This window comes from Lingula anatina, chromosome 3 (assembly GCF_051362555.1).
Source record: "Lingula anatina isolate TDL-2025a chromosome 3, LinAna3.0, whole genome shotgun sequence".
Lineage (NCBI taxonomy): Eukaryota > Metazoa > Brachiopoda > Lingulata > Lingulida > Lingulidae > Lingula > Lingula anatina.
In genome coordinates, this window is record NC_141769.1 from 32,870,506 (window position 1) to 32,885,144 (window position 14,639).

General features: G+C 37.9%; 1 protein-coding gene and 1 long non-coding RNA gene across 2 annotated transcripts in view; one reads left to right on the top strand and one right to left on the bottom strand.

The window, feature by feature from the left end:
• The window catches only part of LOC106168296 (LIM/homeobox protein Lhx2), a 54,934-nt gene that overhangs the window by 36,190 nt on the left and 4,105 nt on the right, over positions 1 to 14,639 (bottom strand). The window lies entirely within an intron of this gene.
• Positions 919 to 2,778, top strand: LOC106164299 (uncharacterized). The gene is made up of 4 exons (XR_001238556.3): positions 919 to 1,105; positions 1,967 to 2,059; positions 2,240 to 2,343; positions 2,531 to 2,778. It is a non-coding gene; the product is annotated as an uncharacterized LOC106164299 (long non-coding RNA).

The following is a 14,639-nucleotide window of genomic DNA, read 5'->3' on the forward strand; positions in this document are numbered from 1 at the left end:
CATCTCTTTTCTTGTGACGACAGGCACTGCTTTTTCATCCTTGTGACGCCCAATTCCTTTATAAAAGAAAAGACATACTGAATAATAGAGACATGACAAAAACACTTGACAATATTTTTCTGAGAACTTAATTCTTTTCTATAATGTGCAGCTGTTTTAAATAGTGTCATTTTCGGTTGTATAAGGCTGTATTCCCAGACCTTTTAGATCGATCTATCCCCACGGGGAGTCTCACTAGATTACTGTCAGATAATCCGGCTTAAATGTCCGTCCCGCCTACTACAAGCTGTAAGGGGGTAATTAACTTTCGTGTCCACTCGGCTGACAGCTATTTAGCGTGAACCCCCAGGGAGTTAGGTAGATCTAAAGTAGATCGATCTAATCTCTGGAAATGGGGTCTAAGTTGAATCCATCCCCTTTCACATTAAAGCACCCCCTTGTAATCCAACACATGGGAATATTCTAACACTTTTAAAAATGACAACCCCTTGTTGTTACCCTGTATCGTGGACGTGCACATACTGTATATTTCAAAAATCCACAGTGAGTAACAGGTCAAACGTTAGAACAGACAAAAGCCAAGCCCAATGAAACTCAGTATAACTCGATCCTTTCTCGAGAGACGGCTAAATTACCCTGCAACATGCAGTGCGTCGAGAAAGATTCCCGCTTTAATCCCAGAAGCATGCTTTGCTATAATTTGTGTTAACATACACTGTGCGAACATTACTGAAATCACTATATCACCTACCTTGTAAAACGATGACCGTCTGCCCCGTGTTTAGTGATCTATATTATTGTCTCTTGCTGTTTTAGTATTGAGTAAAACACGAAGTAAAAGGTTGCCGTGCGAGCTTTTCTGCCATTAATACTGCATTATAGGTCAATGCTAGAGAATCGGCGCGAAAGATATCCCATTACATACTATCTGCGCATGCGCAAGGCCAGGCGGTTAAAAATGCGCGGACTGTAAGTCTGTGTAGGCCGGTTACAGTATATAATTTCCAAGCCACCGTATTGATTATGGTCGACTTCTTTGCAAGATGGCATTTGTTGCGGCGATAATTTAACTGAGGAGGATGAAGAGAATGAGTAAATGCATCAGGTAGGTCTAATATAACATTTGAATCAATCATAATAAGGGAACAAACAACCGTGTCACGGACGCCCAAGATGGGTTTTATGCACGAAGAACAGACCGTGCTGAAAAAAGATTATCACGATCGTGAAACAATTGTTAATCAAACACTCTGTCCTATTTATTAGAACACTGCAAAAAGTTTACGTCAAAGTACGGCCCCGCGTACAAGTAAAGATTCTGTACATGTATATAACTGGCCTGTATTAATCCCATAGAGTCGACCTACATTCCTTGACCTAAATTCCAGGCAGGGTTATATAATCAATGCACTGGTTCACTCGCAGGGTTCATACAGCACTTTATGTGCTTGAATCTAGTATATATTGCCCCTTGTACATGTATTCAGTCTGTTTATGACTTTAAAAGTACTTGAAATTGTTATTAGCCTTACAAAGGGCTTGTATTTATCATTTTTCCCTAAAAAATTCTGGGATTTGATCAGTTAGAAATTTGTCGAATGATTATTTCAAACCTTGTTTTTAACCTCAATGCAGACATGCTGGGGGAATGCCCTTTTTAATCTGTCAATTTTTTTCTCATGTTTCTTTATCATTAAAATACAAAGTTTGTGTGAATGATGCACCTCTTTTCTATGCAAACTTAAAAATGACAGTATGGCGCATTGAGTTATTGAAAAGTTATTGATTTAGAGCCTCAGAAGTCATTCAATTTGCTTTTATGTTGCTGTATGAACCCTAAGCAGTAATCATTAATATCTTCATCATTGCATGTAGTTATTTCAGCATTCATATTTTCATTAATGAAAACTGTTTGTATGATACACTAAAATAATTCACTATCTTAAAATATCTATTTCTTTTCCAGATGCTATTAAAAGACAGGCTGTCTGAACAGCACATAAAACAAACAAACAAAGTGGATGGACTAAGGCAAAAAAAATTGGAAGAGAAGAATGGGGTATGTAATACAGGAGCTTATATAAGTTATGTACAAGGCCCAATCAAGTTGCCTAGCAGTAATCATGAATGCATATTTTCATCATTACTTGTAGCTATTTCATTATTCATATTTCCCTAATTGAAAACTTTTTGCATGATATTACACTCAAATAATTCACTCTTTTAATTTATTTACCAGGTGCCATTAAAAGATACTACAGATCTGAAAAGTAGGAGGATGTTCTAAAACAAGCAAAAGGACTGGATGAGCTGAAACAAAAAATATGGAAAAGAAGGAAGGAGGTACTATTATAGAATCATGTTTAAACCTTGTAAAATCTCTCTTTTAAGCATTTGATGGCTTTAAGTCCATAGTTTGAAAATACTTCTAACATCATAAAAGTTGCCATTGTTTTATCATATTTGATTAGCATTAAAATGAACTGTTATCCAAAACAGCATTTATCATTACATGCATCCTATTTTTCAGGAGGCAAAAGGCAAAGATTTGGGCAGGCAAAGTGTTCACTTGACAGACGATTCCAGGAAAACTACTCCCAGGAGAGCGGGAAGTTACGCATATATAGTAGGACTAGTGGATCTGGCTGAAAGTACATTTAGAGAACATTTCCTGGGCCTTTCTTGGATTATCAAAACAAAAAATCAAATTTCCTTGGATTATCAAAAAACTTTCAAAAGACAAGCGCAACCAGCACAAAATGTTATAATGGAATAAATTATTAAAATTTATACCATGTGTTGTTCTGTTTATCAATATATTATTAAATCGCCGCAATAAATATTACATTAAAATACGTAACAAAAGAAGGTAAAATGCAGTCTTTTCTTAAATGAAAAGGTTTTAAAAGGTTATCTTTTGTATCTGAAAAGTTGCACAAAAGGCATCTGAAAGTTGGACTTTTTAGCAGGAAAAGGTAGAGAAATATGGGTCATTCATATGCCTTTTAGCATGCAAAAAGTTGATGAATGATGAACTTGAGAATACCTTTTCTTCAAGCAAAAGATCGTCTTTTTGCAGCAAAAGGTTTATGAAAGTTAAACTTTTGTGTAGAGAAAAGGTGAAGAAAAGTGGGCCATTTGTATACCTTTTCACTTATACAAAAGTCATTCAAAAGATCGTCTTTTACACCTTTCCTAAAAAAACGAAAGGTCTAGGAAAGGTGTGAGAAGGTGAATAAAAGGAGGCCTTTTGATCGCCTTTCAAGATTTATAAAAGCTGATTTTTCATGCAGTGTTGGTTGTTTATCCGAGGTTGTTTTTATCATTTTTTCACTATTTGAATACGCCCATCTTTTTTATATAAAATTCTGTGTAAACTCAGTCATGTAGCGGTCTATCTGGATACTTCTTCACAAGTACTTGTCTCATAATTACCGTTAAAAGAAGATATAAAGGATTTTTCCCTGAAAAAAATATCTCAACTTGAAGGTGTGAGGTGCCATTATAGCTAGATCTATTTTCTTAAGTGGAATGACGACGCTGTACAAAGCGTTCCCCTTGATATATATTGTTTGAAGTCGGGAAATTTAAAAGTGGAGTACTTTCTCTGGGTCTTGCTGCCTCTACTCGAGAAGGCAGCGGAACAGTCTTGTATACCCGCCACACCGCGCGGCGGGGCTTTAAACGCGCACAGCTTAAAACAATTATCCTAAGATTTGTTTAAGCAATAGTAGACACAAAGAAAATATTTATCTTTTATTTATTTTGGCCCGTTGACTTCTAGCGTTTACCTGAAGGTCGGGCAGTTAGAGAAGCCAAGATAAACGGACAGGGAAAGGGCGACCACTGGGAATCGGGCGGAGATGCAACCATTGCCTCGGGTTGCTGGCGGTTCTTACAGACCACGTTGTATTTTTTCTACCTTTTTTTTTACCCCTTTATCAGTAAAATCTGGTGCATAATCACACATCTTCCATCGTGTTATACTACTTTTTAAGTTTTTGTCGAATAACCACTTTCAAAGCCTTGTCCACTATTGTTGTTAATAATGCTAATATTAGCGGTCAGCTGTTGGAGCCGTCATTGACGTGTCCAAGTACAATTTCTAAGGTCACAGTGCTGCGATTAGCGTTCTTGATCCGGGCGACCTGGGTCCTCAACTCTGGGGCTATTATCATTAGATACATATACATTCCGAGCAGAGGTAGTAAGTGCATCTTTATGGATTGCTAAAGATCTTGAACCTAATGTGGTTCTAAAATGCAAGCAAGATGTTAATTTTTAATGATCAAAATTGGCCGTATGGATTGTTCTCTTTGAGCAATCAAACGAGAGAGAGCAGAAAGATATTTTGACGATAAAACAATTGTTATATCCGTCATATCAAACAATAAAGTGAAAAAAGTGATGAGATTTAAAAAAAAAGAAAAGAATTTATCCGGGCAAATGCTAACACCAAGGTGTCAGAAAGCTCAGGTCAAGAGATAAAAAAAACTGGCCCGGTTTTCAAAAGACGTTAGCGTCTGTGTTGACGTTGTTTTGACACGAGAAACCCGAGCCGTCTTTCTGGTTGCTGTTCCCCAGCATGCTGTTGTTTACCCACACCCTACCTCTCGCGGTTTCCCTATATTCTCACCACTTCTTTCGAGATTGTCCAAACGTGTTTTTTTACCGTATTCTCTCATCAGGTCGGGAAACGAGATAATAATATAATTTCGGGCACAGTGGTTGGATCAGTAAATTCAGTATCAACTTAGAGCTGATGTATTATTCTTTGTTTAAGGCTGAATCTGGGTGGCTTGGTCGGAGATCGGAAAGCCGGAATTATTTTGTTTTGATTCATTTCCAGGTCACCGTCCGTCCATTTTGTCTTTATTAAACTGAATCCATACTAAATTTTTTAACTGAGAACGTCGTGTGTGTTTAACCTTTAAGAGAAAATTAAAATATTTTTATTTAAAGGTACGAAGAAAGTCAGGTAGAAAGAGATACCAGATTTCATGACGTCAATATCGGGTGTGGAATTAGAATAAGAGATCGAAAGCCCGTTGAGGCTATTGCAGAGAATTTTTATCTCAAAGATAAAAGAATTCATATGGGAATGAAAATGACATATCGATATCCCGTTATAGCTATTTTCAGGATATACCTTTTTCCTCATCCAAGTTAGAAAGTATTCTTTCTGAAAACTGATAAAGAAAAATCCTGAATATTAAAGAGTAAATATGGTAATGAATATGTGCCAATAAACAATTATTCAGCGTCTTAAAAAGAAGGAAAGAAAAAAAGAAAGGCACATATTCCGTGAATACCATTCTTGACAACACCCATTCCGCCCCGAAAACTTCAATTCAGTCCGACACGTTGAATGAACCAAGTGCAGGCCGGGCGACCCGCGGCTTTCCGATCAGCCAACATCGAGCTCGCCCTCGAAAAACGCTACGCGCTTGCTTGTGCTGCAAAACCGTCCCACGCTGAGCGGATCACCGAACGCTTGAAGAGACTAAGTACTTGGAGGAAGAAAGCTCTCCACTCTTTAGATCTTCAAAGTAACTCGGAGTAATTCATTTGATAGAACAACAGCGTTCTTGTCTTTGATAGATAAACAGAGGTGCCGCGTACAAAGATGGGCCGCTCAAGTACTTTTAACACCACGGCCTCACCCTTGCCCTGGTCCAGGTCCGTGACACGGCTCACGGGACGAGCTGTTCTGACCAAAACGCTGTTAAATACACACTGTCTTTCTTCATTCAGCGGCTAAATAATGAAACACCAATAAGACATTCAGGTTGGAAAGTATCTTAATGTCTTCTCTTCAATAACGGCGATTCATTTCGTACCTCACCCCCCCCACCCCCCACCCCCCACCCCCACTACAACATAGATCATTTATAGGATATTGCAGTTATAGGAACCACTAAAAATGTAGCAAACGGAGAAGATTTTACAATCAAATTTTGTTTTTGTTTTTATCTTGTTTGGCACGCAAGGGACTGCTTATTAGAAAGTATGAATATTGTGAATTCCCATGGGTTACAAAAAATGCAGAAGACGCATCATTTGTCATATAGAATATGTTGATATTATAAGTCCACATATGATATAGCAGAAATACGTCTATTCTTTTATTCCTTATAGCTTGTTTACATGTAATTTGCTCGAAGCCTTTCTTTTTTTTTGCTGAGTAAATGAAAATCGGGGTGTTCTCTTCATTGCGTTCAGCATATCCACTTTTTAATTTTTTAATTTTTAAATATTTTAATCAATTCACATTTATTAATTAATTTAACATTATTTACTCATAAAATACTGCAACAAACAGTTTTTATTTCACTCTTATAAACAAGTATTCAAATATTGCTTTTCAATATCGACATTTCTGCACTTAATTTTCTCTAATCTAATAATAATCTAATTTGATCCGAACATCATCCGGCCCCATTATCATATCTCCTTCGCTAATTAATCGTGTATCTTCTCAAGTGTTCCTCAAGGTTTAAAACCCACTGAAGATATTCACATTAACGTGCTCAGGGCGCGTTCTCACCAGGTCTAACTAGAACCGAAAATGAACTTATTGGCGTCAACTGGCCATCAGATTATATATAAGGGAATTGTCCTTTAAACTATTAAATTCTACGTTCAAGAATCTGTTCTTTTGGTGACGTCATCCCGTCTATTTCCGGTCTAAGTTTGTCTAGGTTTGAACACGTCGTTGGGTTCAGATCAGAGTTCTGCTCTTCACAAAGACACCAGCCAAGCATGACGCTCCCTTCAGTTCCCATTTGTATGTTTCTGCTTGATTTCAACAACAAGTGTTTCGTCAAGTAAGAGATGAGAGTTGCTAGGTTTCTAGCCAGGCTTGGAATTTAGGCTTCGGCGGGGTTGTGGGGGTCGTAAGGGTTAGGGAGTTCGGTATGCCGGGGGCAGATAGTGGAAGTGGGGGGGGGGGGGGGGGTGACGTACTATTTTTGACACCTTAACGTTCGGTATATTCGGTCAAACTGACATGTTTGGTGAAAGGGATAACGACGAAAAATGAAGGAGAGATAGACGAAGGGATGAATGAGTGCTAGGCGGATAAGACAAACGATGGATAAATAAATGATGTTATATGGAAAAAGAAAATGGTCGGAATTTTGAGAGGTAGTAATATATCTGACAATAGATGGTTTATATTAATATCCCAGATATATTTCCCCTTTTGTTAGATGTATGAATTGGTTGTCACAGAGGTTGACGGTCAAGTATTCTACAGGAAGCAAATACGCAAGAAACGAAGCCCGCAATGTATCTTAAACAACGCTAACAGCATAAAAACATTTTCATTTCCTGCTTCAAAAATTGCACGTTTGGAATCGCTGCCAACTCTTTTCAACAGTTGCCGCGAAAAAAAGCAGAAAGAAAACACATTTAAAACGGCTTCATGAGATTAGAGTCGTTAATTTTCATTAAACAACCTGTTGATGGCTCAATTAAATACAGAGGGAGTTCACGATGCGAGATTCCGGTAGACAAAGATATAGATATTTTTTGGTATCACATAGCTCCACTAAAATTAAAACTTATTACAATGAACTGTTATCAACTCCTCACATACATATATATATATATATTTTTTGCTTTTCTTGGTTAACAGCCTAATTCAAAAAGTTATGGACAGATTTTGTTAAATATTTCAGAACGGCTCAGAAATGGACTAAATGAGACTTGATCAGATTTTGGTGGTTATTCATTTATTAATATTATATTGAGAAGTGAGTTGCCGTAGCAAAGGTTTGGGTTCTTTGAGTACTTTTTTCTGGTCACTGTGCACCTGTATGTTTTATTTTTTATTTTTTGTTGCCAAAAGGTTTTTTTTTTTGCTCGATATGTACTGTACATCAACTTTTCCATTCTTCAAATGAATGAACCTAAATTCATTCTTTTTCTAGATTTTTAATTTTCATTTCGTTCCGTTGGTAATATTATTATTTTTTTTTTGTTTTTTGTTTTTGTCACTATATATTTTGATTGAATTATTACTAATAAAATATTTTATTTATACATGATCTTTCAAAAATCGCATCTCTAACCTTATTTTAATTTTTTTTTTTTTGCTTTATTTATTTTTTGTTTTTGTACCACGTATACATATATGTTATTGTCGAAAACTAGAAGAATAACCTTAAATAACCCCGAGCACTGGTCTCGTACAAAAAGGTGAAAAAGTTTTATTTTAGCCAACAGAATGTAATGCTATCTCAAATCGCCATTATAAATTCTCTTTTATCCTTTTTTCTGCTTTGTCAAAGTCTCCTCAAAATTTTTATATCATATCAAATTATGTTATAATATCTATTTTTGTCAAAGTACATGCGGGTCATACAAACTGGAGGCAAATCTCCCTTACAGCCTGAATACGGGCAAAACAATAGGCCATCATTTTTACAAGCAGAACATCTGTCATATTTAGTTATATCGCGTCAAGAAATTATGAATATGATATCAATTCGACACGACTCCGGGTTCCCTTAGTTGGCCTCGAACACAATACTTGTGCATGTGTCTTTGAAATATGACGCAAATTTCATTTTACTCGGCTAATAAAATGATTGATATGCATTTGCAAGGAGTAGAAGGTACGGACGCACTCGTGCGTGCAAACATGCATCACAGCGCTCACGCAAATGCAGGCGGGAACAAACGTACGCATCCTTACGTGAACGCACGAGCGAGTACATTGGCACACGTTTGCAGCACGTGGAGGTAAAAAAGGAAAAGACATAACATTGTTAAAAAATAAGCGCGAACACGCACACACCCACACACACACACAGAGAGAGAGAGAGAGAACTAGAAGTACCTTAATTCTAAATCTAGAACACAGACATTCACAATTTTCCGCTCCGGAAGCTACGCCTCTTCTCTCCAATCAACCATGGCGACTCTACAGCTAGATTAACTTGTCCCAAACCTGTCGTTTACGGAAAGGGACGCGAGTCATTTGAGCTGGAGAGGTCAGAAATCAGACAGGGTGAGACCTTAATGGAGACATTGTGGAACAGGCGTTCTATCTCTCTCTCTCTTTCTCTCTCTCTCTTATTTTGTTTCTTTTTTTTTTTTCAACGTTCTTTATTTGATGCGTCATTTAAGATATATTTCGTGTCAAAATCTATTTGTATTCTAGATTTGTTAATTTCTTTAAGCGCGGTATCGGTTGATATTAACATGTCATGTATGATTTTTTTCTTTAAATTGTGCGTAATATAAAGGTCCCATCTTTTTAGTTACTCCATTCAGTTACCTTCTTGTGCTGAAAAAATTAAAAGATTAAATCCTAAAGAATATAATATGGAACATGTTGTTGAAAAAGTAATAAGAAAAAAGCTTTAGATTATTTAAATAGTTTATTAAATGCAACTTCATTTGAAGAGCGCGAAAGAAAAGCTTTACGTTGCCTTTTTTAGAAAATAGGAAAAAACTGCTTAAAAGATATATTTAAAATTTCCTCGAATACTGATTAATATCAAACGAAAATTGATAGAAAAGACTGATGTCGTTGCTTAAATATATTCAACTTCCGATTGATAAATTTGCGGAATATGTTGCATTATACTTTTACAGAATCTTTAACATTAAGATCAAAATTCAAAAATGTAATAAGACTCCGCTGAGGAAAGTTGAGATAGTTTGTTTTAATCCTTGCCGGAATTCAGCATAATGTCAAACGTGCAAAATGATGCAAGTAGTATAAATAGTTCAATCCGATGATAAAACAATCTCCCGTACTGTGCGTGGTACGAAAAGTTTATTCGCACTAATCCCGCAGTGAATCGATCGTCTGCGTCTGTTTTGCATTCTTAATTTTTTTTCCAGAAAACAAGGTTCGAAACCGGTGGAAGGAACTCATACAAATAGTTCAATAGATTTGCGATGAACCCAATTTTTCCAAATGTCAAAATTACAGAGATACCGACGTCGGTGCTTGAATCTGACTGTTACGAAAAAACATCACCAAGGCGCGCGGTCGCTAGAAAAAACTCCAATACTCACCTTGCTAACACTCGAACGCATCTGGCTTTGACTCCAGCTTTCTGTATCTTAAACTTGCGGCAGTACGCGTTCAGAAGGGTTTGAATTAGAGAAACATATACGAAACACAGGCACAGGATCGGAGCTCGTGGGCCCATCTGGCTCTCGTCTGTTAGCTAAATAGCAAACATGATGCTTAGATGTTCTTACAACGTTGGATACAGAAGTTCAGTTAAAGGCTGATTTTTCGACATACTCCGGTCAGTCAGAGTCAAAACGAAACAGATGGTGAAAAAACATCATAAAATTCTCGGCCACACGAGACTCCGAATAGTTGGCACGGCGCATGGGCCGTATGTTTTTCTAAAAATCATGTTTTGTTTGTTTTGATAGGGGCTATAATAAGCTGTAAGTAATTCACGTTCCTCTTGAAAATTCGATTTATTTGCGTTAATTAGACGGGGCTTAATCTTTTTTGTTTTATAATGGGATCAGTGTGTGAATGCCCATGGCGTTTTTAACAAGTACACAAAAAGTGCGTTTACAGAGCACATATGACATACAGACAAGATACAGGCGTCGTTGATTATAGAAAGCATACCAAAAATGGAACTATTATTGCACATTGCAGTGAATTATGTCCGAATCCGCAATGTTTAAAATCCGAAGGATTTTCTTTATTTAATGAAATCCGGGGGTTTACATACACTTGTGCATGTCGTGTGCCACCCCCTTAGCACATTTGGTAACTGCTCGCGTTCTTATAATACCACATAACACGGTATTTAATTAGTAATAACTAATGTAAAAATGTACTTCAGCTTGGCTTCCACGTTGATGCAGGCAACCTATAGGTACTGAAATGGGCAGTGGTTATACCTGATCTCTCCATCTCTGTCTAGTTTCAGCTGTACCGTTCTCTAGATAGGATTATTGTTTATGAGATACATATAACGTCTAATATACATTTGCATTCCCATGCCCTTAGTTTCTCATCAGAATGCACGGTTCATTCTGTTGTCTTCTCGTACAGCATATAACGACGGGCAGCCAGACCACCGACCGTACGTCAGGTCCAAGTGACATCACAGGACAGACCGACCACGTCGTCAACAATAGGACGGCGGTATTAGACGTAAACGGCGGTGATCGCTGGAAAGCCCGACGTGCGATAATGCTGTTTATATATGAGATGCGGTTGGACTGTTTAATTATTATTTTTCTGTTTGGAGTTGAGCGGAATTTATGTGTGAAGGGGGGGGGGGGGGGGGTGATGAGAAGTAAGAAAGCACACAGGTAATGTGGAACAACTCATCGTCAACTTTTCCAGCAATAATTCAACTTAAGCTTCAATCTACGCTGTGGATACTTGTAGCACTACTAGCAATAGAACCCCTCTCTCTTCTTTCCTTCCAAAAAAACTACCTGTAACTCTGTATGCAGTGTGTTCAGCAGGTCGAAAGCCTTCGTTAATCAAACCTACATGTTAATAGCTCCCACGTCTGATCCGTTACCCGGAATTACAAAGCCTCGGAATAAAGTTCGTGTTTTTTTAACTAAGAGCACCACCACGATATTACAATGGCGATGGGAGATCCACCACCATACACGGAGACTCTCAGGGCAAAGTTTTCACGACATACATATTCTTCTAACACTCTGAAACTAATAGTAAAATCCGAAGCCTTCAACTCAGCATATCTGAACCTTGTAAAAACAGGTTTATGTTTGTTTACTACGGTAATAACTCTCTCCTTAACGACACCGGTCGACCTAAAAACGCGCCTCCTGTGGTGTAAAAAGCGAGCTACACGCCGCTCAGCCCAGGTGTTAGCTGCTATAAAGAATGACAGTGTAAATCGGCGGAAACGGTAAACTCAGTCTCTCTATATTTTGCCCGTAAAATAGACGGCTGTGTTTTTAATGTCCATTTTTTTTTTCTATTTTCAAAATAGTTCCAAATCTGGATGCGTCTTCATTACTATGGTCCGTTAGAAATGACCAAGGTGGATGTATCTGATGCTTATAGTGTATAATTTTTGCACATGCATATTACCGAAAGTGTAAGAAAATGGAACTAATCTATGTTGAAAATGCATATGCCATAGAGAGAGGATCATAAATGAGATATCAGTAGGAATGAAGTTTATCTGAGCAAGGGTTATCTTGGCCTCCCCTAAAAGGCAGGTATAGATCATAAGGCAGGAGACACATCCTCGACACTTAATTCATAATTTTCTCTAGATTTCTGTATTTATGTCGCTTTTCCTTCGACGAAGTCGAGGGCAATCTAATCCGCATGTGCTTTCTGCACTTATAAAAGCACCAAAAACGCGGAAGACTATTTTATGACCGGAAACATAAAGTTTAAAGAGTAATTCCTCAGAAAAATGAGGACGGGGCAGATACAGGACGTGGCACGTGCCACGCTGACCGCGGTGCACGGATGGACCACCTTAGATAGAGATAAATAAAATTCGGTTGTCGGAGTTGAAAAAAAGCTAATCTACACACCACATTTCGATCTGGAAAGATGACCAACTACGAATATGCTAATACTAATCTTCAAATAACTTAATATTGGTGTCGAATGGATAATGTTATTCCCTCAAGCAAAAAACATCACGTGCAGTTGATTCTCTTTAGACATCGCTTTTCTGAACAAAAAAAGAAAAGAAAACAAAGACGTCATCAAAATCCGTTTTGAGAATATTCCGAACACAAGGAGAGACAAAAAATATCGCGTGAGAGAACGTGCATTTTTTATATCTTTGATAAATCTGGCCTATTCAGCATTACGAACTCGATGTACTTACTTTATGTTTTATCTATGTGGCGGATAATTCGCCCAGTAGTGAGACCTGCTCTCTATAAAAAGAGGGCAGGAAACCCGCTGAGGAACAAGGTTCCTTCAGACGCGAGGACAATTTATGACCACGCCAGAAAGAATTGGAAAGCTTCTTGCACTGCCCTCCTCGCTTTAATATTTAGGACTATTTTTTATTTTTCTGTTTGGTCTTTTTGTCTGCTTATTCATCTAAATTAAAATTTTAATCTCGCGTTCGTCTACCTTTAATTCATCTGTACACAGAGAACGTACGGAATAATGTCGAAGTGGCTCAAAGGTGACGTCATGTGCAGACTTGGATCGTGTATTTAACCAAAATCAGGATTATTTGGGAAAAGAGTAAAAAATAAAATGCAATGGTAGTGAAAACCAACTGATTTTTAAGATAAAGTGAAATTAAAGACACGGCGGTTTGGGTGGGAGGTTAATGTAAAACAAGTAGAAAACATCTTTAGAGCCGTCGCAGTGAGCGGAGCGTCGAACTCAAGCCGGAACATATTGGCGTTTGTTATTTCATGTCGAATCTAAGCTCTGTAGTAGATAGTAATCAAGCTAAGCACATCCATAGAAAACACTTTGTCTGCAATAAATCCTGCACCCGCCGGTGGTCCCACTCCGCTATAGCGAAAGGGCGTGAACCACACAGTTTTGGTCGTAGATAAGCGCGACATAAAGTAGTTCCCCGCGGTGCGCTACAGCGTGTTTTTTCTATAGAAGCGAAGCGAAGTCGTGTTGCATCAAAGCTTGTATACCTCAACCTGTCAACGAGGTAAAAAGATGACTGAATGCACGACCAACTTCGATTAACGTTTCACCGGTCATTTTTCAGTTTGAACTCGAAGAAAAAATGTTGGATTTTGAGTTTGCTCTCGCCTTTTCCATTTACAGCAAAAAGGACTCTTCCCGAGATGTTTGATCGAAGTTTTGACAGATCCAAATAGTTCCATCTCCCAATTCTTACTAGTTTTATTTAAGATCCCATGCTATAAAACAAAAGCAAGATGAGGTGTCATTAACGGACAGTGAGAACGGGCACGCCCTTCAAATAACGCAAAATGGAGAAATATCTATTAATTGAGCAAAACACCCATACAAAAGATGTTCTTTGAGTTGAACCTTCGGAACACTTTTGCATTTTACGGCTCGATGATTGAATGAAGATTTTTTGTTACGAATGAGGAATAATTCGTCTATTAAAAACTGGTGACATAAAAGCCAAATAGGCTGTGTGTCTTGCTTTGTCCTCAGTTCCTCGGGTATATAATGGTAAATTCCAGTAAAATGCACCCGACATTTTGGTCAGCTTGAAATAGATAGCCTTTACCTTAGTCATTCACAAAGAGAGAGAGAGAGAGAGAGAGAGAGAGAGAGAGAGAGAGAGAGCGAGAGAGAGAGGCGTATTCTTAATGATTTCATGTTAAAAGTATGCAATAGATACCAAAATCAACATTGACAGAAAAGTGCCGGTTTAAAATAGTCATAACGTAATTTTCTGCCTACGAGGTTTCTGGAAATAACACTACAGACTGCATATAGTATATAATATAAGTGCAAGAGGCCTCCTCAGACAAGGGCAGCGACAGACCGGAAAGGAACTGAGGATACGGCCAACTGAATGCCAGTGGGTTTTCCTAATCTTACTGTGTGTCAGGCCAATGACCAACCCAAGAACGTGATTAAATAGGCCTGAAAGGCCTGTTGTATGAAAAGAGCAAGAGCCTTTTTTTTTAGATATTTCTCTGTTATTTAGGAATATTAAGACTTTCTCGTATGTACA